This window comes from Oncorhynchus keta, unplaced genomic scaffold, assembly GCF_023373465.1.
Source record: "Oncorhynchus keta strain PuntledgeMale-10-30-2019 unplaced genomic scaffold, Oket_V2 Un_contig_3330_pilon_pilon, whole genome shotgun sequence".
Lineage (NCBI taxonomy): Eukaryota > Metazoa > Chordata > Actinopteri > Salmoniformes > Salmonidae > Oncorhynchus > Oncorhynchus keta.
Genome location: NW_026287199.1, coordinates 109,768 through 129,285, shown reverse-complemented (window position 1 = coordinate 129,285; position 19,518 = coordinate 109,768). Strand labels below are relative to the sequence as shown.

At 44.9% G+C, this 19,518-nt stretch overlaps 1 long non-coding RNA gene across 2 annotated transcripts; it reads right to left on the bottom strand.

Moving 5' to 3' along the window:
* Positions 1-16,879: 16,879 nt before the first annotated feature.
* Positions 16,880-18,099, bottom strand: LOC127923884 (uncharacterized). 2 transcript variants are annotated; one of them, XR_008116005.1, is made up of 3 exons: positions 17,823-18,099; positions 17,427-17,679; positions 16,880-17,327 (listed from the first exon to the last, which is right to left on the bottom strand). It is a non-coding gene; the product is annotated as an uncharacterized LOC127923884 (long non-coding RNA). The 2 variants fall into 2 exon arrangements; XR_008116006.1 differs by having other exon boundaries at positions 17,427-17,822; positions 17,867-18,099.
* Positions 18,100-19,518: the final 1,419 nt, after the last annotated feature.

The following is a 19,518-nucleotide window of genomic DNA, read 5'->3' as shown; positions in this document are numbered from 1 at the left end:
CTGCCTGACCCTAACCCTAACCTCTGACCCCAGTTAACGAGGGCCTACTTCACCGGTCATTACAGCAGTCTGATGCTGATGACCTGCCTGACCCTAACCCTAACCTCTGACCCCAGTTAACCAGGACCTACTTCACCGGTCATTACAGCAGTCTGATGCTGATGACCTGCCTGACCCTAACCCTAACCTCTGACCCCAGTTAACGAGGGCCTACTTCACCGGTCATTACAGCAGTCTGATGCTGATGACCTGCCTGACCCTAACCCTAACCTCTGACCCCAGTTAACCAGGGCCTACTTCACCGGTCATTACAGCAGTCTGATGTTGCTGACCTGCCTGACAGTGGACCGCTGCGTGACGGTGGTCATGTCATGCTGTAGTTCCAGTCCCTAGACATGAGGACAGATATAATAGTAACATAATATTCAGTGCTGTCTAATTTGAGAATAATGAAGTTTCTTGTGATGTTTTCTGTCCTCAGATACAGAGAGCTGTGAAAGCCTGTCTGCAGATGAAGAGGTCCCAGTAAAGAGCAGTAATTCTCAGTCCTGGTTGTGGAGACTCAAAGGGGTGTACATTTTTTGTTGTTGCCTCAGCACTGCACAGATGATTCAAATGATCAACTTATCGTCAAGTTTCAAGTGGTATTTATGTATTAAGTATAACCGTAAAAGCCTTAGTAAAAGCCCTGATAAAAGCCTTGGTAAAAGCCCTGGTAAAAGCCCTGGTAAAAGCTCTGGTAAAAGCCTTGGTAAAAGCCCTGGTAAAAGCCCTGGTTAAAGCCCTGGTAAAAGCCTTGGTAAAAGTCCTGGTAAAAGCCCTGGTAAAAAAGGCCTTGGTAAAAGCCCTGGTAAAAGCCTTGGTTTCGTGCCTTGGTAAAAGCCCTGGTAAAAGCCCTGGTTAAAGCCTTGGTTTCATGCCCTGATAAAAGCCTTGTTAAAAGCCTTGGTTTCATGCCTTGGTAAAAGCCTTGGTAAAAGCCCTGGTAAAAGCCTTGGTTTCATGCCTTGGTAAAAGCATTGGTAAAAGCCCTGGTAAAAGCCTTGGTTTCATGCCCTGGTAAAAGCCTTGGTAAAAACCCTGGTAAAAGCCTTGGTTTCATGCCCTGGTAAAAGCCTTGGTAAAAGCCCTGGTAAAAGCCTTGGTAAAAGCCCTGGTAAAAGCCCTGGTAAAAGCCCTGGTAAACGCCCTGGTAAAAGCCTTGGTAAAAGCCTTGGTAAAAGCCCTGGTAAAAGCCTCGGTAAAAGCCCTGGTAAAAGCCTTGGTAAAAGCCCTGGTAAAAGCCTTGGTTTCATGCCCTGGTAAAAGCATAGGTAAAAGGCCTGGTTAAAGCCTTGGTAAAAGCCTTGGTAAAAGCCCTGGTAAAAGCCTTGGTTTCATGCCTTAGTAAAATCATTGGTAAAAGCCCTGGTAAAAGCCTTGGTAAAAGCCTTGGTTTCATGCCCTGGTAAAAGCCATGGTAAAAGCCTTGGTAAAAGCCCTGGTAAAAGCCTTGGTAAAAGCCCTGGTAAAAGCATTGGTAAAAAGCCTTGGTAAAAGCCCTAGTAAAAGCCCTGGTAAAAGCATTTGTAAAAGTCTTGGATTCATGCCCTGGTAAAAGCCTTGGTTTCATGCGTGTTAACATCAGAAGCCTCCTCCCTAAGTTTGTTATATTCACTGCTTCATCAAACCATCAAACCAAATCTGTTCTGAATTATACAGGAAGCCGTTTACAGCTTTTATCAACGTGGGAAAATAAGCATTGAATTCTTAACCGCAATCACAGGCATTATTAACCCATGTTTAAATACATTAATAGAATAACATGTAAAGCCTTTTCTTTCGGGGTGTTGCTGTATATATTCAGAACCATATCCCTGTAATGTTTAGAGGAGATCTCATGTCAGGTGTTATTGAAGTGTTGTGGTTGGAGGTTCACTTGGCCCTTCATCTAAAGCCTTTTCTTTTGGGGTGTTGCTATCGGCCACCAAGTGCTAACAGTCAGTATCTAAATAATATGTGTGAAATGCTTGACAGTGTATGTGATGTAAACAGAGAGGTCTACTTTCTCAGGGACCTGAATATTGACTGGTTTTCATCAAGCTGTCCACTCAACAGGAAGCTTCTCACTGTAACCAGTGTCTGTAATCTGGTTCAGGTTATTAATCAACCCACTCAACAGGAAGCTTCTCACTGTAACCAGTGCCTGTAACCTGGTTCAGGTTATTAATCAACCCACTCAACAGGAAGCTTCTCACTGTAACCAGTGTCTGTAATCTGGTTCAGGTTATTAATCAACCCACTCAACAGGAAGCTTCTCACTGTAACCAGTGCCTGTAACCTGGTTCAGGTTATTAATCAACCCACTCAACAGGAAGCTTCTCACTGTAACCAGTGTCTGTAATCTGGTTCAGGTTATTAATCAACCCACTCAACAGGAAGCTTCTCACTGTGACCAGTGTCTGTAATCTGGTTCAGGTTATTAATCAACCCACTCAACAGGAAGCTTCTCACTGTAACCAGTGTCTGTAATCTGGTTCAGGTTATTAATCAACCCACTCAACAGGAAGCTTCTCACTGTAACCAGTGTCTGTAACCTGGTTCAGGTTATTAATCAACCCACTCAACAGGAAGCTTCTCACTGTAACCAGTGCCTGTAGTCTGGTTCAGGTTATTAATCAACCCACTCAACAGGAAGCTTCTCACTGTAACCAGTGTCTGTAATCTGGTTCAGGTTATCCACTCAACAGGAAGCTTCTCACTGTAACCAGTGCCTGTAATCTGGTTCAGGTTATTAATCAACCCACTCAACAGGAAGCTTCTCACTGTAACCAGTGTCTGTAACCTGGTTCAGGTTATCCACTCAACAGGAAGCTTCTCACTGTAACCAGTGCCTGTCATCTGGTTCAGGTTATTAATCAACCCACTCAACAGGAAGCTTCTCACTGTAACCAGTGTCTGTAATCTGGTTCAGGTTATTAATCAACCCACTCAACAGGAAGCTTCTCACTGTAACCAGTGTCTGTAATCTGGTTCAGGTTATTAATCAACCCACTCAACAGGAAGCTTCTCACTGTAACCAGTGTCTGTAATCTGGTTCAGGTTATTAATCAACCCACTCAACAGGAAGCTTCTCACTGTAACCAGTGTCTGTAATCTGGTTCAGGTTATTAATCAACCCACTCAACAGGAAGCTTCTCACTGTAACCAGTGCCTGTAACCTGGTTCAGGTTATTAATCAACCCACTCAACAGGAAGCTTCTCACTGTAACCAGTGTCTGTAATCTGGTTCAGGTTATTAATCAACCTACCAGGGTGTTTACAAACACTACAGGAACAAGATCATCCACATGTATTGATCATATCTTTACTAATACTGTAGAATACTGTAGAACGTTGTTCTAAAGCTGTATCTGAACCCATTGGATGCAGTGATCACAGTATAGTGGCTATATCCAGGAAAGACAAAGTTCCAAAAGCTGGGCCTAAAATAGTGTAAGAGATCATACAAAATATTTAGCTGTGACTTCTTATGTGGATGTTAAATATATTTGTTGGTCTGATGTGATTAATGAGGAGCATCCAGACGCTGCACTTGAGGAATTTATGAAATGGCTTCTTCCAATGATTTGATAAACATGCACCTGTTAAGAAACGGACTGTTAGAACTGATAAGGCTCCATGGATTGATGAGGAATTGAACAACTGTATGGTTGAAAGAGATGTTTTTTTTCCCACCTTTATTTAACCAGGTAGGCTAGTTGAGAACAAGTTCTCATTTGCAACTGCGACCTGGCCAAGATAAAGCATAGCAGTGTGAACAGACAACACAGAGTTGCACATGGAGTAAACAATTAACAAGTCAATAACACAGTAGAAAAAAAGGGAGTCTATATACATTGTGTGCAAAAGGCATGAGGAGGATTTACAATTTAGCAGATTAACACTGGAGTGATAAATGATCAGATGGTCATGTACAGGTAGAGATATTGGTGTGCAAAAGAGCAGAAAAGTAAATAAATAAAAACAGTATGGGGATGAGGTAGGTAAAAATGGGTGGGCTATTTACCGATAGACTATGTACAGCTGCAGCGATCGGTTAGCTGCTCAGATAGCTGATGTTTGAAGTTGGTGAGGGAGATAAAAGTCTCCAACTTCAGCGATTTTTGCAATTTGTTCCAGTCACAGGCAGCAGAGAACTGGAAGGAAAGGCAGCCAAATTAGGTGTTGGCTTTAGGGATGATCAGTGAGATACACCTGCTGGAGCGCGTGCTACGGATGGGTGTTGCCATCGTGACCAGTGAACTGAGATAAGGCGGAGCTTTACCTAGCATGGACTTGTAGATGACCTGGAGCCAGTGGGTCTGACGACGAATATGTAGCGAGGGCCAGCCGACTAGAGCATACAGGTCGCAGTGGTGGGTGGTATAAGATGCTTTAGTGACAAAATGGATGGCACTGTGAAAAACTGCATCCAGTTTGCTGAGTAGAGTGTTGGAAGCAATTTTGTAGATGACATCGCCAAAGTCGAGGATCGGTAGGATAGTCAGTTTTACTAGGGTAAGCTTGGCAGCGTGAGTGAAGGAGGCTTTGTTGCGGAATAGAAAGCCGACTCTAGATTTGATTTTTGATTGGAGATGTTTGATATGAGTCTGGAAGGAGAGTTTACAGTCTAGCCAGACACCTAGGTACTTATAGATGTCCACATATTCAAGGTTGGAACCATCCAGGGTGGTGATGCTAGTCAGGCGTGCGGGTGCAGGCAGCAAACGGTTGAAAAGCATGCATTTGGTTTTACTAGCGTTTAAGAGCAGTTGGAGGCCACGGAAGGAGTGTTGTATGGCATTGAAGCTCGTTTGGAGGTTAGATAGCACAGTGTCCAAGGACGGGCCGGAAGTATATAGAATGGTGTCGTCTGCGTAGAGGTGAATCAGGGAATCGCCCGCAGCAAGAGCAACATCATTGATATATACAGAGAAAAGAGTCGGCCCGAGAATTGAACCCTGTGGCACCCCCATAAAGACTGCCAGAGGACCGGACAGCATGCCCTCCGATTTGACACACTGAACTCTGTCTGCATAGTTGGTGAACCAGGTAAGGCAGTCATCAGAAAAACCGAGGCTACTGAGTCTGCCGATAAGAATATGGTGATTGACAGAGTCAAAAGCCTTGGCAAGGTCGATGAAGACGGCTGCACAGTACTGTCTTTTATCGATGGCGGTTATGATATCGTTTAGTACCTTGAGCAGAGGTGCACCCGTGACCGGCTCGGAAACCAGATTGTACAGCTGAGAAGGTACGGTGGGATTCGAGATGGTCAGTGACCTGTTTGTTGACTTGGCTTTCGAAGACCTTAGATAGGCAGGGCAGGATGGATATAGGTCTGTAACAGTTTGGGTCCAGGGTGTCTCCCCCTTTGAAGAGGGGGATGACTGCGGCAGCTTTACAATCCTTGGGGATCTCAGACGATATGGAAGAGAGGTTGAACAGGCTGGTAATAGGGGTTGCGACAATGGCGGCGGATAGTTTCAGAAATAGAGGGTCCAGATTGTCAAGCCCAGCTGATTTGTACGGGTCCAGATTTTGCAGCTCTTTCAGAACATCTGCTATCTAGATTTGGGTAAAGGAGAACCTGGAGAGGCTTGGGCGAGTAGCTGCGGGGGGGGCGGAGCTGTTGGCCGAGGTTGGAGTAGCCAGGCGGAAGGCATGGCCAGCCGTTGAGAAATGCTTGTTGAAGATTTCGATAATCATGGATTTATCGGTGGTGACCGTGTTACCTAGCCTCAGTGCAGTGGGCAGCTGGGAGGAGGTGCTCTTGTTCTCCATGGACTTCACAGTGTCCCAGAACTTTTTGGAGTTGGAGCTACAGGATGCAAAATTCTGCCTGAAGAAGCTGGCCTTAGCTTTACTGACTGACTGCGTGTATTGGTTCCTGACTTCCCTTAACAGTTGCATATCGCGGGGACTATTCGATGCTATTGCAGGATGTTTTTGTGCTGGTCGAGGGCTGTCAGGTCTGGAGTGAACCAAGGGCTATATCTGTCGTTAGTTCTGCATTTTTTGAACGGAGCATGCTTATCTAAAATGGTGAGGAAGTTACTTTTAAAGAATGACCAGGCATCCTCAACTGACGGGATGAGGTCAATGTCCTTCCAGGATACCCGGGCCAGGTCGATTAGAAAGGCCTGCTCACAGAAGTGTTTTAGGGAGCGTTTGACAGTGATGAGGGGTGGTTGTTTGACTGCGGCTCCGTAGCGGATACAGGCAATGAGGCAGTGATCGCTGAGATCCTGGTTGAAGACAGCAGAGGTGTATTTGGAGGGCCAGTTGGTCAGGATGACGTCTATGAGGGTGCCCTTGTTTACAGATTTAGGGTTGTACCTGGTGTGTTCCTTGATGATTTGTGTGAGATTGAGGGCATCTAGCTTAGATTGTAGGACTGCCGGTTTATCCCAGTTTAGGGGGCAAAAGGAAAGGACTGGCTAATAAGTCTGTCTGCACATCTGACTGGCTGACTTACTGCAAACTGAGAAGTGATGTGACTAAACAAAAAAGAAGAAGAAGAAACTGTATAATGAAGCCAAGATCAATGATATAAAGAATGATGGAAATAAAAGTACTTTAATAAATGCAATTATGGACAGAAAGACAAATTCAACTCCATCTTTCAACCAATCAGATGGCTTATTCATCACAAAACCATTTAATGTCGCCAATTATTTTAATGTTTACTTCATTGCCAACAATGAACACTGAGTAATTGTATTCATGTATAAAATAACTAATAATGAAAGAACAGCAAGTTTGAATTGTGTAAAGTTAGTGTGGGGAAATGATTGTTATAGATCAATAATGACAAACCTCCTGGCCTTGACAACTTAGATGGAAAGCTACTGAGGATGGTAGCTGACTCTATAGCCACTCCTATCTGTCATATCTGAGCCTAGAGGAAAGTCATTGTCCTCAGGCCTGGAGGGAAGCCAAAGTAATTCCCCTACCCAGGAGTGGTAAAGCAGCATTTACTGGTTCTAACAGCAGACCTATCAGCTTGCTGACAGCTCTTAGCAAGCTGGTGAAAGAAATTGTGTTTGACCAAATACAATGCTATTTCTGTCATGCCCTGATCTGTTTCACCTGTTCTTGTGCTTGTCTCCACCCCCTCAAGGTGTCTCCCATCTTCCCCATTATCCCCTGGGTACTTATACCTGTGTTTTCTGTTTGTCTGTTGCCAGTTCGTCAAGTCAACAAGTGTTTTGTTTCTCAGCTTTTCCCTAGTCTTAGTTCTTGTTAGTGATCCGAGACGGTGGCACTGTATTATCCTCAATGCGGGCAAAGAAGGTGTCTAGTTTGTCTGGAAGTTTGTCTTGTAATAAACATTGTTACTTCAACACAGTCTGCACTTGGGTCTTACCTGAAACGTAATAATTTCTCTGTTAACAAGTTAACAACAGACTTTCAGCATGCTTATAGAGATGTACTGCACTGACACAAATGACTGGTGATTGATTGAAAAATATCGATAATAAGAAGATTATGGGAGTTGTACTGTTAGATTTCAGTGGAACCTTTGATATTATTGACCATAACCTGTTGTTGAGAAAAACTTGTGTTATGGCTTTTCAACCTCTGCCGTATTGTGGATTCAGAGATATTGAGCATTGTGACATAGTTTTACGCATTTATGTTGAAGAGTAGCCGTAGGTGGCCACATTGCGTAAGTGGTCACATGGTGGCTCCGAGAGAGATTCTCCCATAAAATAAAGAGGTAGCCATTACTCCAATCTGTCCTACTGAAAAACTAATTGTCCCGACGGATATATTATCGAGTAGATATTAGAAAAACACCTTGAGGATTTATTATAAACAACGTTTTCCATGTTTCTGTCGATATTATGGAGCTAATTTGGAATATTTTTCGCCGTTTTCATGACTGCAATTTCCGGGTGATTTCTCAGCCAAACGTAAAGAACAAACGGAAAAATAATATTTTGGGAAAAATGAACTTTGGCTATCTACCTGGGAGTCTCGTGAGTGAAAACATCTGAAGTTCATCAAAGGTAAACAATTTAATTTGATTGCTTTTCTGATTTGTGACAAGGTTACCTGCTGCTAGCAAGGCATAATGCTATGCTAGGCTATCGATAAACTTACACAAATGCTTGTCTAGTTTTGGCTGTAACACATATTTTGAAAATATGAGATGACAGGGTGATTAACAAAAGGCTAAGCTGTGTCTCAATATATTTCATTTGTGATTTTCCTGAATAGGAATATTTTCTAGGGATATTTATGTCCACTGCGTTATGCTAATTAGTTTCAGGCGATGATTACGCTCCCGCATGCGGGTTTGGGAGTTTAACAAAAAGTTGCAGTCTGTTTTGGAATGGATGGCCAGTAATAAACTGGTCCTGAACATCTCTAAAACTAAGTATCGTGACACAAGGCGAGACCCAGATGCAGACACAGGAGGCAGATGTTTGGAGTCTTACAATGTTTATTAATCCAAAAGGAGAAGAGTATGGTCGTGGACAAAAAGGTCAAAACCAGATCAGAGTCCAGGAGGTACAGAGTGGCAGACAGGCTCGTGGTCAATGCAGGCAGAATGGTCAGGCAGGAGGGTACAGAGTCCAGGAGGTACAGAGTGGCAGACAGGCTGGTGGTCAGGGCAGGCAGAATGGTCAGGCAGGCGGGTACAGAGTCCAGGAGGTACAGAGTGGCAGACAGGCTCGTGGTCAATGCAGGCAGAATGGTCAGGCAGGCGGGTACAGAGTCCAGGAGGTACAGAGTGGCAGACAGGCTCGTGGTCAATGCAGGCAGAATGGTCAGGCAGGCGGGTACAGAGTCCAGAACAGGCAAAAGGTCAAAACCAGATCAGAGTCCAGGAGGTACAGAGTGGCAGACAGGCTCGTGGTCAATGCAGGCAGAATGGTCAGGCAGGCGGGTACAGAGTCCAGAACAGGCAAAAGGTCAAAACCAGATCAGAGTCCAGGAGGTACAGAGTGGCAGACAGGCTCGTGGTCAATGCAGGCAGAATGGTCAGGCAGGCGGGTACAGAGTCCAGGAGGTACAGAGTGGCAGACAGGCTCGTGGTCAGGGCAGGCAGAATGGTCAGGCAGGCGGGTACAGAGTCCAGGAGGTACAGAGTGGCAGACAGGCTCGTGGTCAGGGCAGGCAGAATGGTCAGGCAGGCGGGTACAGAGTCCAGGAGGTACAGAGTGGCAGACAGGCTCGTGGTCAGGGCAGGCAGAATGGTCAGGCAGGCGGGTACAGAGTCCAGGAGGTACAGAGTGGCAGACAGGCTCGTGGTCAATGCAGGCAGAATGGTCAGGCAGGCGGGTACAGAGTCCAGGAGGTAAATACACTGGTACAGAGAGACAGGAAACACAGGGATAAATACACTGGCACAGAGAGCCAGGAAACACAGGGATAAATACACTGGTACAGAGAGACAGGAAACACAGGGATAAATACACTGGCACAGAGAGACAGGAAACACAGGGATAAATACACTGGTACAGAGAGCCAGGAAACACAGGGATAAATACACTGGTACAGAGAGACAGGAAACACAGGGATAAATACACTGGCACAGAGAGCCAGGAAACACAGGGATAAATACACTGGTAGAGAGAGACAGGAAACACAGGGATAAATACACTGGTACAGAGAGACAGGAAACACAGGGATAAATACACTGGTACAGAGAGACAGGAAACACAGGGATAAATACACTGGTACAGAGAGACAGGAAACACAGGGATAAATACACTGGTACAGAGAGACAGGAAACACAGGGATAAATACACTGGTACAGAGAGCCAGGAAACACAGGGATAAATACACTGGCACAGAGAGACAGGAAACACAGGGATAAATACACTGGTACAGAGAGACAGGAAACACAGGGATACATACACTGGAACAGAGAGACAGGAAACACAGGGATAAATACACTGGTACAGAGAGACAGGAAACACAGGGATAAATACACTGGCACAGAGAGACAGGAAACACAGGGATAAATACACTGGTACAGAGAGACAGGAAACACAGGGATAAATACACTGGTACAGAGAGACAGGAAACACAGGGATAAATACACTGGTACAGAGAGACAGGAAACACAGGGATAAATACACTGGTACAGAGAGACAGGAAACACAGGGATACATACACTGGAACAGAGAGACAGGAAACACAGGGATAAATACACTGGTACAGAGAGACAGGAAACACAGGGATAAATACACTGGCACAGAGAGACAGGAAACACAGGGATAAATACACTGGTACAGAGAGACAGGAAACACAGGGATAAATACACTGGGGAAAATCAGCGACTCCTAGAGGGGGTAGAGACAATCACAAGGACAGGTGAAACAGATCAGGGTGTGACACTAAGAGCATTGTACTTGGTACAAATCATTCCTTAAATTCCAGACCTCAGCTGAATCCGGTAATGAATGGTGTGGCTGTTGGACAAGTTGAGGAGACTAAATTACTTGGTGTCACTTTAGATTGTAAACTGTCAGGGTCAAAACATATAGATTGAATGTTTGTAAAGATGGGGAAAGGTCTGTCTGTAATAAAGAGATGCTCTGCTTTTTTGACACCACACTCCAAAAAACAAGTTCTGCAGGCTCTAGTTTAGTCTTATCTTGATTATTGTCCAGTCGTGTGGTCCAGTGCTGCAAGGAAAGACCTCGTTAAGCGGCAGCTGGTCCAGAACGGAGCGGCACGTCTCGCTCTTCATTGTAATCAGAGGGCTGATATTATTACTATGCTGCCAGTCTCTCTTGGCTGAGAGTTGAGGAGAGACTGACTGCGTCACCTCTTAGCTCTGACACACACACTTGTCCCACCAGACATGCCACCAGGGGTCTTTTCATAGTCCCCAAATCCAGAACAAATTCAAGAAAACATACAGTATTATATAGAGCCCTTATTGCATAGAACTTCTATCTCATATTGCTCAAATAAACAGCAAACCTGGTTTCAAAAAACAGATAAAGCAACACCTCGCAGCACAACGCCTCTCCCCTATTGGACCCAGATAGTTTGTGTGTATGTATTGATATGTAGGCTACGTGTGCCTTTAAAAAGGTATGTAGTTCTGTCCTTGAGCTGTTCTTGTCTAATGCTGTTCTGTATTATATTTCATTCTGACCTTATGTTTCATGTTCTGTGTTCTGTGTTCTGTGTGGACCCCAGGAAGAGTAGCTGCTGCTTTTGTAACAGCTTATGGGGATCCTAATAAAATACCCAAATACCAAATGTACCAGCAGAAAGCATCGTGGCTAAACTAGTTGATGTTTTGTTGTTATTCAGTTGTTGTTGTTGTTGTTGTTCGGTCCTGTTTTTGCCAGAAGCCAAACAGCTGTTGTTTTCTCTTCTGATGTTTCCCTCCCCCAGCTCTCCCCTCCCCTCCCCTCCCCTCCCCTCCCCTCCCCTCCCTCCCCTCCCCTCCCCTCCCCTCCCCTCATCCCCTCCCCTCCCCTCATCCCATCCCCTCCCCTCCCCTCATCCCATCCCCTCCCCTCCCCTCCCCTCATCCCCTCCCCTCCCCTCATCCCCTCCCCTCCCCTCATCCCCTCCCCTCCCCTCATCCCATCCCCTCCCCTCCCCTCATCCCATCCCCTCCCATCCCCTCCCCTCCCCTCATCCCCTCCCCTCCCTCCCCTCATCCCCTCCCCTCCCCTCATCCCATCCCCTCCCCTCCCCTCATCCCATCCCCTCCCCTCATCCCCTCCCCTCCCCTCATCACCTCCCCTCCCTCCCCTCATCCCCTCCCCTCCCCTCCCCTCCCCCCCCCCTCATCCCCTCCTCTCCCGTCTCCTGGTGACATAGTGTTGTAGAGGGTAGTATCCTGTATATGTCCTGGTGACATAGTGTTGTACAGGGTAGTATCCTGTATATGTCCTGGTGACATAGTGTTGTAGAGGGTAGTATCCTGTATATGTCCTGGTGACATAGTGTTGTAGAGGGTAGTATCCTGTATATGTCCTGGTGACAAAGTGTTGTAGAGGGTAGTATCCTGTATATGTCCTGGTGACATAGTGAAGGTTATGTTGTAGAGGGTAGTATCCTGTATATGTCCTGGTGACATAGTGGAGGGTAGTATCCTGTATATGTCCTGGTGACATAGTGTTGTAGAGGGTAGTATCCTGTATATGTCCTGGTGACATAGTGAAGGTTATGTTGTAGAGGGTAGTATCCTGTATATGTCCTGGTGACATAGTGGAGGGTAGTATCCTGTATATGTCCTGGTGACATAGTGTTGTAGAGGGTAGTATCCTGTATATGTCCTGGTGACATAGTGTTGTGGAGGGTAGTATCCTGTATATGTCCTGGTGACATAGTGTTGTAGAGGGTAGTATCCTGTATATGTCCTGGTGACATAGTGTTGTAGAGGGTAGTATCCTGTATATGTCCTGGTGACATAGTGTTGTAGAGGGTAGTGTCCTGTATATGTCCAGGTGACATAGTGAAGGTTATGTTTTAGAGGGTAGTGTCCTGTATATGTCCTGGTGACATAGTGAAGGTTATGTTGTAGAGGGTAGTATCCTGTATATTTCTTGGTGACATAGTGAAGGTTATGTTGTAGAGGGTAGTGTCCTGTATATGTCCTGGTGACATAGTGAAGGTTATGTTGTGGAGGGTAGTATCCTGTATATGTCCTGGTGACATAGTGAAGGTTATGTTGTGGAGGGTAGTATCCTGTATATGTCCTGGTGACATAGTGTTGTAGAAGGTAGTATCCTGTATATGTCCTGGTGACATAGTGTTGTAGAGGGTAGCATCCTGTATATGTCCTGGTGACATAGTGTTGTAGAGGGTAGTATCCTGTATATGTCCTGGTGACATAGTGTTGTAGAGGGTAGTATCCTGTATATGTCCTGGTGACATAGTGTTGTAGAGAGTAGCATCCTGTATATGTCCTGGTGACATAGTGAAGGTTATGTTGTAGAGGGTAGTATCCTGTATATGTCCTGGTGACATAGTGTTGTAGAGGGTAGTATCCTGTATATGTCCTGGTGACATAGTGTTGTAGAGGGTAGTATCCTGTATATGTCCTGGTGACATAGTGAAGGTTATGTTGTAGAGGGTAGTATCCTGTATATGTCCTGGTGACATAGTGAAGGTTATGTTGTAGAGGGTAGTATCCTGTATATGTCCTGGTGACATAGTGAATTTTATGTTGTAGAGGGTAGTGTCCTGTATATGTCCTGGTGACATAGTGAAGGTTATGTTGTGGAGGGTAGTATCCTGTATATGTCCAGGTGACATAGTGAAGGTTATGTTTTAGAGGGTAGTATCCTGTATATGTCCTGGTGACATAGTGAAGGTTATGTTGTGGAGGGTAGTATCCTGTATATGTCCAGGTGACATAGTGAAGGTTATGTTTTAGAGGGTAGTGTCCTGTATATGTCCTGGTGACATAGTGAAGGTTATGTTGTGGAGGGTAGTATCCTGTATATGTCCAGGTGACATAGTGAAGGTTATGTTTTAGAGGGTAGTATCCTGTATATGTCCTGGTGACATAGTGTTGTGGAGGGTAGTGTCCTGTATATGTCCAGGTGACATAGTGAAGGTTATGTTTTAGAGGGTAGTATCCTGTATATGTCCTGGTGACATAGTGAAGGTTATGTTGTAGAGGGTAGTATCCTGTATATGTCCTGGTGACATAGTGTTGTGGAGGGTAGTATCCTGTATATGTCCTGGTGACATAGTGTTGTAGAGGGTAGTGTCCTGTATATGTCCAGGTGACATAGTGAAGGTTATGTTTTAGAGGGTAGTATCCTGTATATGTCCTGGTGACATAGTGAAGGTTATGTTTTAGAGGGTAGTGTCCTGTATATGTCCTGGTGACATAGTGAAGGTTAGGTTGTGGAGGGTAGTATCGTGTATATGTCCTGGTGACAGAGTGAAGGTTATGTTTTAGAGGGTAGTGTCCTGTATATGTCCTGGTGACATAGTGAAGGTTAGGTTGTGGAGGGTAGTATCGTGTATATGTCCTGGTGACATAGTGAAGGTTATGTTTTAGAGGGTAGTGTCCTGTATATGTCCTGGTGACATAGTGAAGGTTAGGTTGTGGAGGGTAGTATCCTGTATATGTCCTGGTGACATAGTGAAGGTTATGTTGTGGAGGGTAGTATCCTGTATATGTCCTGGTGACATAGTGAAGGTTATGTTGTAGAGGGTAGTATCCTGTATATGTCCTGGTGACATAGTGAAGGTTATGTTGTGGAGGGTAGTATCCTGTATATGTCCTGGTGACATAGTGAAGGTTATGTTGTAGAGGGTAATATCCTGTATACAGTGGGGCAAAAAAGTATTTAGTCAGCCACCAATTGTGCAAGTTCTCCCACTTAAAAAGATGTGAGAGGCCTGTAATTTTCATCATAGGTACACTTCAACTATGACAGACAAAATGAGGGGAAAATATCACATTGTAGGATTTTTTATAATTTTTTTATAATTTTTTGCAAATTATGGTGGAAAATAAGTATCTCCTCCTCTCTATATGATCTCCATGTGATGTTAAATAGCCTGACTAGTAACTAACGACAGAAACATGTTAAAATCAGTACAGAAACGTCCTTGGGAAAGACACATGAATATTGGTCAGAATAATTAACTTAATGAACTAATTTCACATGAATATTCATAAGTGGGGCTATTGAAGTCTTCCCCTGCTGTCTGTCTGCTGAACAGACCAGTCAGTCTGTCAGTCTGTCGAACAGACCTGTCTGTCTGTCTGTCTGTCTGTCTGTCTGTCTGTCTGTCTGTCTGTCTGTCTGTCGGTCTGTCGAACAGACCAGTCTGTCTGTCTGTCTGTCTGTCTGTCTGTCTGTCTGTCTGTCTGTCTGTCTGTCGAACAGACCAGTTCTCTGTCTGTCTGTCTGTCTGTCTGTCTGTCTGTCTGTCTGTCTGTCTGTCTGTATCAAATCCAATTTTATTTGTCACATACACATGGTTCGCAGATGTTAATGTGAGTGTAGTGAAATGCTTCTGCTTCTAGTTCCTGACAGTGCAGTAATAACCAACAAGTAATCTAACAATTCCACAACAACTACCTAATACACACAAATATTAAGGGATGGAATAAGAATATGTCCATATAAATATATGGATGAGCGATGGCCGAACGGCAGGCAAGATGCAGTAGATGGTATAGAGTACAGTATATACATGTGAGTTGAGTAATGTAGGGTATGTAACAAATAAATAAAGTGACTAGTGATACCTTTATTAAATTCATTTATTAAATGAATTAAAGTGACCAGAGAGTTGAGTCAGTATGTTGGCAGGGATTTCACCTTGAGGCCAATGACACAGTTACAGAGTTTAATGGCTGTGACAGGAGAAAACTAAGGATGGATCAACAACATTAGTTACTCCACAATATTAACAACCTAATTGACAGAGTGAAAAGAAGGATATTCCACACATGCATCCTGTTTGCAACAAGGCACTAAAGTAATAGGCCATGGTTGACATTCACCTTTCAGCAGGACAACAACCTAAAAGACAAATCTACACTGGAGTTGCTTATCAAATCAATTTTATTTGTCACACACACATGGTTAGCAGATGTTAATGCGAGTGTAGCGAAATGCTTGTGCTTCTAGTTCCGACAATGCAGTAATAATCAACGAGTAATCTAGCTAACAATTCCACAACAACTACCTTATACACACAAGTGTAAAGGGGATAAAGAATATGTATATAAAGATATATGAATGAGTGATGGTACAGAGCAGCATAGGCAAGATACAGTAGATGGTATCGAGTACAGTATATACATATGAGATGAGGAATGTAAACAAAGTGGCATAGTTCAAGTGGCTAGTGATACATGTATTACATAAAGATGCAGTAGATGATATAGAGTACAGTATATACATATACATATGAGATGAATAATGTAGGGTATGTAAACATTATATTAAGTAGCATTGTTTAAAGTGGCTAGTGATATATTTTACATCAATTTCCATCAATTCCCATTATTAAAGTGGCTGGAGTTGAGTCAGTGTGATGGCAGCAGCCACTCAATGTTAGTGGTGGCTGTTTAACAGTCTGATGGCCTTGAGATAGAAGCTGTTTTTCAGTCTCTCGGTCCCAGCTTTGATGCACCTGTACTGACCTCGCCTTCTGGATGATAGTGGGGTGAACAGGCAGTGGCTCGGGTGGTTGTTGTCCTTGATGATCTTTATGGCCTTCCTGTGACATCGGGTGGTGTAGGTGTCCTGGAGGGCAGGTAGTTTGCCCCCGGTGATGCGTTGTGCAGACCTCACTACCCTCTGGAGAGCCTTACGGTTGTGGGCGGAGTGTTTGCCGTACCAGGCGGTGATACAGCCCGACAGGATGCTCTCGATTGTGCATCTGTAGAAGTTTGTGAGTGCTTTTGGTGACAAGCCAAATTTCTTCAGCCTCCTGAGGTTGAAGAGGCGCTGCTGCGCCTTCTTCACGACGCTGTCAGTGTGAGTGGACCAATTCAGTTTGTCTGTGATGTGTATGCCGAGGAACTTAAAACTTGCTACCCTCTCAGGATGCTCTCAATTGTTCAACCTCACCACATATGGAGGTACCGTGGTGTTAAATGCTGAGCTGTAGTCAATGAACAGCATTATACCTACAAACTGTAGGTTTTCCTCTTGTCAGGTGGAGGTGATCCTTTACTTGTCTCTCAAAGCTCTTCATGATGACAGAAGTGATTGCTACGGGGCGGTGGTCATTTAGTTCAGTTACCTTCGCCTTATTGGGAACAGGGACCACCAAGAAGAGGGTTTCACAAGAAACAGCAGACTGGGATAAGGATTGATTGAATATGTCCGTAAACACACCAGCCAGCTAGACTCAGATAGCTGTCAATAACACACCTCTCTCTGTAGGATGTACACTCAATAACACACCTCTCTCTGTAGGATGTAGACTCAATAACACACCTCTCTCTGTAGGATGTAGACTCAATAACACACCTCTCTCTGTAGGATGTAGACTCAATAACACACCTCTCTCTGTAGGATGTAGACTCAATAACACACCTCTCTCTGTAGGATGTAGACTCAATAACACACCTCTCTCTGTAGGATGTAGACTCAATAACACACCTCTCTCTGTAGGATGTAGACTCAATAACACACCTCTCTCTGTAGGATGTAGACTCAATAACACACCTCTCTCTGTAGGATGTAGACTCAATAACACACCTCTCTCTGTAGGATGTAGACTCAATAACACACCTCTCTCTGTAGGATGTAGACTCAATAACACACCTCTCTCTGTAGGATGTAGACTCAATAACACACCTCTCTCTGTAGGATGTAGACTCAATAACACACCTCCCTCTGTAGGATGTAGACTCAATAACACACCTCTCTCTATAGGATGTAGACTCAATAACACACCTCCCTCTGTAGGATGTAGACTCAATAACACACCTCTCTCTGTAGGATGTAGACTCAATAACACACCTCTCTCTGTAGGATGTAGACTCAATAACACACCTCTCTCTGTAGGATGTAGACTCAATAACACACCTCTCTCTGTAGGATGTAGACTCAATAACACACCTCTCTCTGTAGGATGTAGACTCAATAACACACCTCTCTCTGTAGGATGTAGACTCAGATAGCTGACAATAACACACCTCCCTCTGTAGGATGTAGACTCAGATAGCTGTCAATAACACACCTCTCTCTGTAGGATGTAGACTCAATAACACACCTCTCTCTGTAGGATGTAGACTCAATAACACACCTCTCTCTGTAGGATGTAGACTCAATAACACACCTCTCTCTGTAGGATGTAGACTCAGATAGCTGACAATAACACACCTCCCTCTGTAGGATGTAGACTCAGATAGCTGTCAATAACACACCTCTCTCTGTAGGATGTAGACTCAGATAGCTGACAATAACACACCTCTCTCTGTAGGATGTAGACTCAATAACACACCTCTCTCTGTAGGATGTAGACTCAGATAGCTGACAATAACACACCTCTCTCTGTAGGATGTAGACTCAGATAGCTGACAATAACACACCTCTCTCTGTAGGATGTAGACTCAATAACACACCTCTCTCTGTAGGATGTAGACTCAGATAGCTGACAATAACACACCTCTCTCTCTCTCTGTGGTGGGAGTTTCTTGGCACTGATCCTGGCTATTAACTCTCCTGGGTAGGCAGACAGTGCTGTTAAACCACACCCACAGGCAGGCACACACGCAGAAACACCCCTCGAGGGCAATCTCTGAAGGCAGTAAGGTGTGACCGAACAGACTGGTAGGCTGGCATCGATGCCCGGGGATACCAGCGCTCTGTTAGACATGGCTGTACGTACGCACGTGTGCGCGCGCGCGCGCGCACGCACGCACGCACGCACGCACGCACGCACGCACGCACGCACGCACGCACGCACGCACGCACGCACGCACGCACGCACGCACACACACACACACACGCACACACACACACACACACACACACACACACACACACACACACACACACAGCTTAAGGAGTGCCATCTTCTCCTCTCCTTCTCTCCTTCACTCCTCTATTGTCCTTATTGTCCTTGAGTGAAAAAAATATATTAGGTGAACAATAGTAAGGAAATAAATAAATATTACAATAGTAAGGAAATAAAAAACAACAGTAAAGAAAAATAACAGAGGCTATAGAGGACCGGTTAGTCGGGCTAATTGAGGTAGTATGTACATGAATGTATAGTTAAAGTGACTATGCATATATGATAAACAGAGAGTAGCAGCAGTGTAAAAGAGGGGTTGGGGGGGGGGGCACACAATGCAAATAGTCTGGGTAGCCATTTGATTACCTGTTCAGGAGTCTTATGGCTTGGGGGTAAAAACTGTTGAGAAGCCTTTTTGTCCTAGACTTGGTGCTGGGTTAGGGTTACTGCTTGCCATGCGGTAGTAGGAGAGAACAGTCTGTGGCTGGCTTGGCTGGGATAGGGCCTTTCAGGGCCTTCCTCTGACACCGCCTGGTGTAGAGGTTGCGGATGGCAGGAAGCTTGGCCCCAGTGATGTACTGGGCCGTACGCACTACCCTCTGTATCGCCTTGTGGTTGGAGGCCGAGCAGTTGCCATATCAGGCGGTGATGCAACCGGTCAGGATGCTCTCGACGGTGCAGCTATAGAACATTTTGAGGATCTGAGGACACAAAACTTTTTAGTTTCCTGAGGGGGAATAGGCTTTGTCGTACCCTCTTCACGACTGTCTTGGTGTGCTTGGACCATGTTAGTATGTTGGTGATGTGGACACCAAGGAAGCTCTCAACTTGCTCCACTACAGCCCCGTTGATGAGACTGGTCCTCCCTCTCCTGTTGTCCACAATCATCTCCTTAGTCTTGCGTTGGACTAGTAACCGAAAGTTTGCAAGATCGAATCACCGAGCTGACAAGGTAGAAATCTGTCGTTCTGCCTCTGAACAAGACAGTTAACCCGCTGTTAATGGACCAGTTAACCCGCTGTTCCTAGACCAGTTAACCCACTGTTCCTAGACCAGTTA